The sequence below is a fragment of the Solanum pennellii genome, chromosome 6 (genome assembly GCF_001406875.1).
Source record: "Solanum pennellii chromosome 6, SPENNV200".
Lineage (NCBI taxonomy): Eukaryota > Viridiplantae > Streptophyta > Magnoliopsida > Solanales > Solanaceae > Solanum > Solanum pennellii.
Window position 1 is genome coordinate 40,154,324 of NC_028642.1, and position 9,470 is coordinate 40,163,793.

Below are 9,470 nucleotides of genomic sequence, written 5' to 3' on the forward strand. Positions count from 1 at the left end.
GGGGGGAGGAGGGAGGAGGGGGAATAAAAACCTTAATTTAGTTAATGTATGTCTAAAAAATTTTGAACATAGACTACTTGATACTTGTTTCTTATCCCTTTAATTTTTTAAAGCTTTTTTTCATTCTTTCACTTCTCTTATAGTGTAATTATAAGTAAGAAATAAGAAAGAAGACATGTAAGTTCTCAACGTAAAGATTTTTTGGATCGAGAATTAAATTTGATATGTAGTAATTATATAAGTAAAATTTCAACCTTTTTGGTGGTTGTTTTGGAGGAGTGGCTTAGTATAAACCGTGTTGAGGGGAAGGTGGCTTTTGATTGTGTTAGAGGAGGCCGGAGGTGGTGTTACTTGTTATAATGGTGAGGGTGGTAGTGGAGGGTGAGCTTGCGGTGAGGTGAAAAATAAGATAAAGAGAAAAAAATTAAGACACAAGTGCCATTTTAAACTAAATTCCATCTCAACAATATATCTAAACTTAACTAGGGTCCTATAACCCCCTCTCCTCCTCAAAACTCGTTCATTATATATTTCCTTGCTTTTGTTATACAACTAATGCTGACGTGGGGCTAAGACCCGATTCAATTAGTTGTGGTGATATACATGCGCTTAGGACAATTCATGGTTATGGTTAAAAAATTAAATCGATTAAAAAATTTGATATTTGGTGTGGTTTGATTAGATTTGGTTTAAAATTTTTAAAATTGATACTATTAGTTTTGATTTTGGTTTTATTAAAAAAAATGCAAAAACAACCAAATCAAACCAAAAAATTATATATAAAATTTTTTATAATGATTTATATATATATTACTCATAAATAAAATATAAATATTACATTACATTTTAATTAACTTAAGTCTCAACTTTACCATTTTCTCAAGGTCAATACTTAAATTGTAGCTCAACTATTAAAATTCTAGTCCATTACTTTAATCTTTACATACCCTACATCACATTATAGTTACACTTTCTCTTAATTTGTAACACCCCTGAAATTTTTTGAGTTAAGACTCGAATCATCCTTCGTTGTGAGTAGAATTTTACCGAGGAACTTAAAATTTTTTGAATGTTAAGCTCACTAGATGTAACACCTTGAGTTCCAAAAAGAACTAAATTAGAAATAGTAAAATTTGAATTTTGGCAAGTTAAACTAAGTATGAGTTTTGGGTCAACTTCAAACAACCATAACTCCTAGCACAAGATCAGTTAGGTGTACTACAAGATACTCTAGAAAATCTCTTTGAATTAACTTTTCAACGTCACCGAGTTTGCTCATTTTTAAGTTCATATGAGGGAGATATGCAAACTGAAAGTCGGGTTTTTAGAGAAAGAACTCATGAGGAGAAAAGAGAAGAAAAGGTTTAGATTCATCGATTTCTTGAGGAATTGATTGCAGATTTCGCCATGGATTTGATCTTACGAGGTATGTGAGTTCACAGAGTGCTAGGTTCGTTCACCTATGCGCCAAACATGTTTAATTTAGTGTAATTTCATTTTAAAAAGGTTGGGAATTTGATGTTCTTGAGTTGTATTTTTGAATTACTTTCGTTCTTGAATTTGAAATGAGATTGAGGAGTTTATAAGAGTTTAATATCGATTATTAGAGTTTCTTTGAGTTAGATTCTTGTGTATATGTTTTGGGTACCTGAACATAAGGAAATTTGACAAAAAAAAAAGGTCAGATAAATTGATTTAAGATCAGAAAACGAGAAGAAAATTTGCCATAAATTCACCTAGGAAAAAGCTGGCGCGATGCGCTCTCATAGCACCAAGAAGGCTGGCGTAACGAGTCATTGTAGCACCAAGAAGGTTGGCGCGATGCACCCCTGTAGCGCAAGGATGGATGGGGGGCACGCCAACAGTGCGCCAGAAATGGCTCTCTGAATGGAAGGGGCAGGGCCAGTGCGACGCTCAAACAGTGCTCCAGGTCCGTCCGCCCAATCCCGTTTTTCATCGTTTAGCCTGTCTAAGTCCTTCTAAAGTGTACTAACGCTTCCTATTGATTCTTACTACTCTAAATGACTTCTAAACATCTAGAAATCATCCATGAACATGAATCATAACCTTGAATTCATAATTCAAATTCAAGGTAGAGTTAAGAGTTAAGTCTTGAAGAGTTTTTTTAAACATTTGAGATAGTCTCTTTGAGTCTTTTGAGGAGTCTTATACAAATTCAAATAGCTTGTTTCAAGACTCGAGCAAGTGAGTGTAATAATGAGGAGAATGTATTCATGAGTTTATTTTTGTCATCAAGATATCTTTCATATCATGAATCATAACTCTTGAAGTTATAATTCACATTCAAGAGAGAGTAAGAGTAGAGTTCAAGGAAGCCTTTGAGTTGGATTGTGAATTCTTTGAGATTCATCATCGATTTGAGTTAAGTTATGAGTAAGTAAGTGTGAGAATGAGAAGAGTCTTATACATGAGTTCCTTATTGATATTTTGACCCTTGAGTCGAGTTGTTCATGTCAACAACTCCGCATAAACCCTATGAATTGAACATTCTTGAGATGAGTAGTATCCTACAACCCATGAGTTGAGTTGTTCATGCTCATAATTCTGCATGAACCCTATGAATTGACATTCTTTAGATGAGTAGTATCATGCAGTCCATGTGTTGAGTTGTTCATGCCCGTAATTCAGCATGAACCCTTTGAGTTGAGCATTCTTAAAATAAGCAGTATCATTGAAGTTCTTGAGTTTTGAGTTGCCGAGTTTCGAGTATTGAGTTTTATGTAAGATTATTGAAAACCTTGAATTGAGTCGTTCACATCCATTATTCAGCATGAACCCTATTTTTAGAAGTCTTTTATAATTTTTCTAAACTTTTTTTAACACTTGGGCACTTCATTCGAGTTTATTTTCTTTAAAATGATATACGGGAACTAAGTATTTCAAAGAGTAAATGTATTCACATTTAAAAGATGAGAAAACTGAGATTTCCAAAAGAGTTTTGAGCAGTTTGAGTAACATCTCTTTTTAGAGAAAGATTTTGAGAAATAATATCAAACCACAGATGAGTTATGTTTTTAAACATTTGAGTTGAGTATTTTGAAAGTATTATTGAGCACCGACATGAGGACGAGTTTGAGTTAAGATAATTCTAAATCTCTAAAAACCATGTAATCATCATGGATAGAAAGGGTCATACTTTTTAGATGACTGCTTAGTGCTTTTTAGCATAGACTAGTGGATCCACTTAGTTGAGGTGTTCTATATGATGGTAAAGTATAAGGCAATTTTGAAAGCACGGGCGAAATGTCGTATCATCACTTAGGCTCATAACAGTAGTTATAGATTAGAGAAACTCACACAATATTATATTACTTTATATATAATTTGAGTTGTTATTGTATTCTTCAATACACCGAGTAATTTTCTACTGTTTTAAAAGCTTTTCATATATTAGATGTTTATTGTTGCTTTATATTGAGTTGAGTACCTAAAGTCAAGTATCATATCTTTGAGTTGAACATCTAACCTTTGAGTTGAGTGTCTAATTTTTGAGTTGAGTGTCTTATTCTTGAGGTGAGTTGATTTGAGTAAGTTTGAGAAGAGGTAATGTAACGACCTGTTTAGTCGTTTTAAGCAGCAGATTTTATTTCTGGAAAAACAGTCTGAGTCGACGGAACCCACGACGGACCGTCATGGGCACGACGGGCCGTCGAGGGGGGCTCGTTCCAAAACACTTAGAATTCTGAAATTTGGGTACTGAAATCGACTCTCTGAACTTCGTGACGACATGGCAGGACGGACCGTCGTGGGCACGACGGACCGTCACAGACTCTTCAAGGAAATTGAGTCTCTGAACTTTGTGACGGAAGCAGCAGGACGGACCGTCGCAGGCACGACGGGCCGTCACAGGCTGCGTAATCCCAGGCTGGGTCGGATTTCTGTTAAGTAATTTAAGGGGCGTTTTGGACTATTCCTGCTTTAATTATAAAGTTAGTGGGTTAATGTTAATAAGTCTAATTACTTGGGGGTTAAAAGAGGTAACCTTGAGTTAATTAGTGGGTTATTATTGCCATCTTTTATACTTAATTATATGCTAATTAGGGTAAAAGAAAGAGGGTTTGAATAAGAAAAATAGAAAGAACAAAGAGAGAGAGAGGGTCGAACGAGAAAGAGAGAAACGAACGAAGAGGAAACACAAGCTTTGGGGAATTTGCTTGCTTGATCACAAATCTTCGGTGGAGGTAGGTTATGGTTTATGCTATTCGTAGTAAACTCTTAATAGCGAATGATATGTATTGGGTAGTATTGTAAACCCTTCTATATGCTTAATTGTATGCTTGTATGAATGTGATTATATAATTGTGATAAAATAAGCATGATGAAGCTATTGAATCCCAAATCTTGAAAAACCCTAATCTACTTTGTTAATGAGATTGATGATGCCTTGGTATAAAAGAAGGCTTGATGAACTAAAGTAAAGAGATTAGGGGAGCGGGTGTCACGAACCGACACGTAGAATTAGGGGAGCGGGTGTCACGAACCGACACGTAGAATTAGGGGGACCGGGTGTCACGAACCGACACGTAGAATTAGGGGACCGGGTGTCACGAACCGACACGTAGAATTAGGGGATCGGGTGTCACGAACCGACACGTAGAATTAGGGGATCGGGTGTCACGAACCGACACGTAGAATTAGGGGATCGGGTGTCACGAACCGACACGTAGAATTAGGGGATCGGGTGTCACGAACCGACACGTAGAATTAGGGGATCGGGTGTCACGAACCGACACGTAGAATTAGGGGATCGGGTGTCACGAACCGACACGTAGAATTAGGGGATCGGGTGTCACGAACCGACACGTAGAATTAGGGGATCGGGTGTCACGAACCGACACGTAGAATTAGGGGATCGGGTGTCACGAACCGACACGTAGAATTAGGGGATCGGGTGTCACGAACCGACACGTAGAATTAGGGGATCGGGTGTCACGAACCGACACGTAGAATTAGGGGATCGGGTGTCACGAACCGACACGTAGAATTAGGGGATCGGGTGTCACGAACCGACACGTAGAATTAGGGGATCGGGTGTCACGAACCGACACGTAGAATTAGGGGATCGGGTGTCACGAACCGACACGTAGAATTAGGGGATCGGAGTGTCACGTACCGACACATAGTAGTAGGGGAGCGGAGTGTCACGTACCGACACAAGAGGAATAAAGATAATGAATCTTGAAAGATGTTAATATACTCAATCTAATGAACCTAATTCCCAAATGAGTATGGTATTGAGGCTTGAGTCCTCATGTGTGAACTTGGCGGTGCTTATTAATGATTATAGAACTTGTTGTTGCTACACGTTGAGTATTGTAGTTGATTTATGATATTATCTGATATATACTGTTTTCTATTTTGAGTTGGCCGATGATATCTACTCAGTACCCGTGTTTTGTACTGACCCCTACTTGTATTTGTTTTCTTTGTTATTTGTGGAGTGCAGCAAACGTACCGTCGTCTTCAACTCAACCGCAACTCTAGCCAGTCTTCATTACACCGGATTTCAGGGTGAGCTAATGCTTCTAGCTTGGACTGGATCTTCTTCCTCATGTCTTGATGCCTTGAAGTTCCGGCATGGACTAGCTTTTGTTTATTTTAGCTTCTTAGAATACTCTTAGTTTAGTAATTTGATCATAGATGTTCTTGTGGTGATGACTTCCAGATTTTGGGGAATAATAGATGTTGAATTTTAGAAGTTATTGAATTGGTTTTTATTAATGAGTTTAAGTCTTCCGCATTACTTTCTGTTGATATTAAATTGAAATGTTAAGGTTTAGATTGGTTGGTTCGCTCACATAGGAGGGTAAGTGTGGGTGCCAGTCGCGGCTCGGTTTTGGGTCGTGACAAACTTGGTATCAGAGCATTAGGTTCGTTGGTCTCATCACACAAGAACGAGTCTAGTAGAGTCTTAAGGAACGGTAGGGGGACGCCTTTACTTTTCTTTGAGAGGCTATAGGACTTTAGGAAAATTTCCTTTCTTTCTTTCTTTCGTGCTATTACTTGGATCCAATTGGTATCTAGGTGATACAAATTGGTATCTGACCATCTTCACTCTATTTCGCAGATGGCCAGAACTAGAGCAATGACTACGTCAACACCAGCACCGGCGGGACAGGGTGCGTCTGAGCCAGCCACTGGGGCTGTAGCTCGAGGAAGAGCAGCGGCAAGAGGCCGTGGTAGAGGTCGTGGGAGGACGTCCTCTAGGGGAAGAGGACAAGCACCTGCCCCATCTGGTACTAGGGCGGTGACTCCTCCACCAACTGAGGAAGTGGTAATAGAGGGTGAGGAAGGGGAGAATGAACAAGTACAGAATGAGGGATTGCCACCCCAACCTACCCCAGAGATGATCAATCAGGTTCTGGCTTATCTTAGTGGGTTATCTGATCAAGGCCAGACACCTCCAGTGTTTTCTGCACCAACACCTCAGGTTCCGGAAGTACAACAGGCAACTGCTGCGGCTCCCCGCATGGATGCTCCATTGGAAATAGGCACGTTTCCTCGTTTGACTACAGGGCCTATAATGACAAGCGATCAGCATGAACTTTTCAGTAAGTTCTTGAAATTGAAACCTCCAGTCTTCAAGGGTGCTGAATCTGAGGATGCCTACGATTTTCTGGTTGATTGTCATGAGTTACTACATAAGATGGGTATAGTAGAACGGTTTGGTGTTGAGTTTGTGACTTATCAGTTTCAAGGGAACGCCAAAATGTGGTGGCGGTCACATGTTGAGTGTCAACCAACAGAGGCACCACCTATGACTTGGGCGTCATTCTCTAGCTTATTTATGGAGAAGTATATCCCCCGGACCTTGAGGGATAGGAGGAGAGATGAGTTCTTGAGCCTAGAGCAAGGCAGAATGACGGTCACTGCGTATGAGGCTAAGTTTCGTGCATTATCTAGGTATGCCACCCAGCTTTGCTTCAGTTCACAAGAGCGGATTCGCCGTTTTGTGAAAGGGTTGAGGTCAGATTTGCGGATTTCAGCCTTACAGGTAGCGGCTACAGCGAAATCCTTCCAAGAAGTGGTAGACTTCGTGATAGAGGTGGAGGGAGTGAAGCCAGACGACTTCACCACGGCATCGACATCTAAAAGGTTTCGAAAGGGAGGTGAGTTTAATGGTTCTTACTCTAGAGGACAGGGTTCAGGAGGTTACTCAGTCCGACCAATTCAGTCTTCACTACAGACTGTAGTTGAGGGTCCACCTCAGACCGGTCAACATTTCTCTGAGGTTGGAGGTTATTCCCAGACCTCGTCATTCTCACAGAGACCTATGCTAGACTCCAGAGAATGTTATGGATGTGGGGAGACTGGACATATTAGGAGGAATTGTCCAAAACAGAGTTATAGACCCCCAATAGCTAGAGGTAGAGGTGGTCATGGTAGAGGCCGTTATTCTGGAGGACGTGGTGGCCGAGGTAATGGTGGTCACCAAAACGGCCGGGGTGACGGACAAATTGGAGCTACTACAACACCACATGGTAGGGGCAACGGGCAGACAGGTGATAGGGCCCATTGTTACGCTTTCCCTGGGCGGTCTGAAGCGGAGACATCAGATGCTGTTATCACAGGTAATCTTTTGGTTTGTGATTGCATGGCTTCTGTATTATTTGATCCTGGCTCCACATTTTCATATGTATCTTCCTCATTTGCTACTGGTCTTAATTTACATTGTGAATTGCTTGACATGCCTATTCGTGTTTCTACTCCGGTGGGTGAGTCTGTGATAGTCGAAAAGGTATATAGGTCTTGTCTGGTGACTTTTATGGGTAGCAATACTCGTGTAGACTTGGTTATCTTAGAAATGGTTGATTTCGATGTAATTCTGGGTATGACTTGGCTTTCTCCAAATTTTGCAATCTTAGATTGTAATGCTAAAACTGTAACGTTAGCCAAGCCTGGGACAGATCCGTTAGTGTGGGAGGGTAACTACACTTCCACTCCAGTTCGTATCATCTCCTTTCTTCGTGCTAAGAAAATGGTTAGTAAAGGGTGTTTAGCGTTCTTGGCACACCTCAGGGATGATACTACCCAAGTACCTTCGATTGAGTCGGTTTCGGTAGTTCGTGAGTTTCTGGATGTGTTCCCTGCAGACCTTCCTGGTATGCCACCGGACAGGGATATTGACTTTTGCATTGATTTGGAGCCGGGTACTCGTCCCATTTCCATACCCCCTTATAGAATGGCTCCAGCAGAGTTAAGGGAGTTAAAAGCCCAACTTCAAGAATTGTTAGGGAAAGGCTTTATTAGACCGAGTGCATCCCCTTGGGGTGCTCCTGTTTTGTTTGTGAAGAAGAAAGATGGGAGTCTTCGGATGTGCATAGATTACCGGCAACTGAATAAAGTAACTGTTAAGAACAGGTATCCTCTTCCTCGCATTGATGATTTGTTCGATCAGTTACAAGGTGCTTGTGTCTTCTCTAAGATTGACTTGAGGTCTGGTTATCATCAATTGAAAATACGGGCAGCAGATGTGCCAAAGACTGCTTTTCGAACCAGGTATGGGCATTATGAATTCTTGGTAATGTCCTTTGGACTAACGAATGCCCCTGCTGCTTTCATGAGCTTGATGAACGGGATTTTTAAGCCATATCTGGATCTCTTTGTGATCGTATTTATTGATGATATACTGATATACTCCAAGAGTAAGAAGGAACATGAGGAGCATTTGAGAATTGTGTTGGAAATGTTGAGGGAGAAAAAGCTTTATGCCAAATTCTCCAAGTGTGAGTTTTGGCTAGATTCAGTGTCCTTCTTGGGGCACGTGGTTTCTAAGGATGGAGTGATGGTGGATCCTTCTAAGATCGAAGTAGTGAAGAATTGGGTAAGACCTACTAATGTGTCAGAAATAAGAAGCTTTGTTGGTTTAGCCAGTTACTACCGTCGATTTGTCAAGGGATTCTCTTCTATTGCTTCCCAATTGACGAACTTGACTAAGCAGAATGTTCCATTTGTATGGTCGGATGAATGTGAGGAAAGCTTTCAGAAACTCAAGACCTTGTTGACTACCGCACCTATCCTTACCTTGCCAGTAGAGGGTAAGAACTTCATTGTGTATTGTGATGCATCCTATTCTGGTTTGGGTGCAGTGCTAATGCAAGAGAAGAACGTAATTGCGTATGCTTCGAGGCAACTAAAGGTGCATGAACGTAATTATCCGACCCACGATTTGGAGTTGGCTGCGGTAGTGTTTGCATTAAAGCAATGGAGACACTATCTATATGGGGTTAAGTGTGAAGTCTATACGGATCATCGTAGCCTACAGTATGTCTTTACTCAGAAAGATTTGAATTTGAGACAGAGGAGATGGATGGAACTACTGAAGGATTATGATGTTACCATCTTGTATCACCCAGGAAAGGCTAATGTTGTGGCAGACGCCTTAAGTAGAAAAGCAGGGAGCATGGGTAGTTTAGCTCACTTACAAGCTTCTAGACGCCCATTGGCTA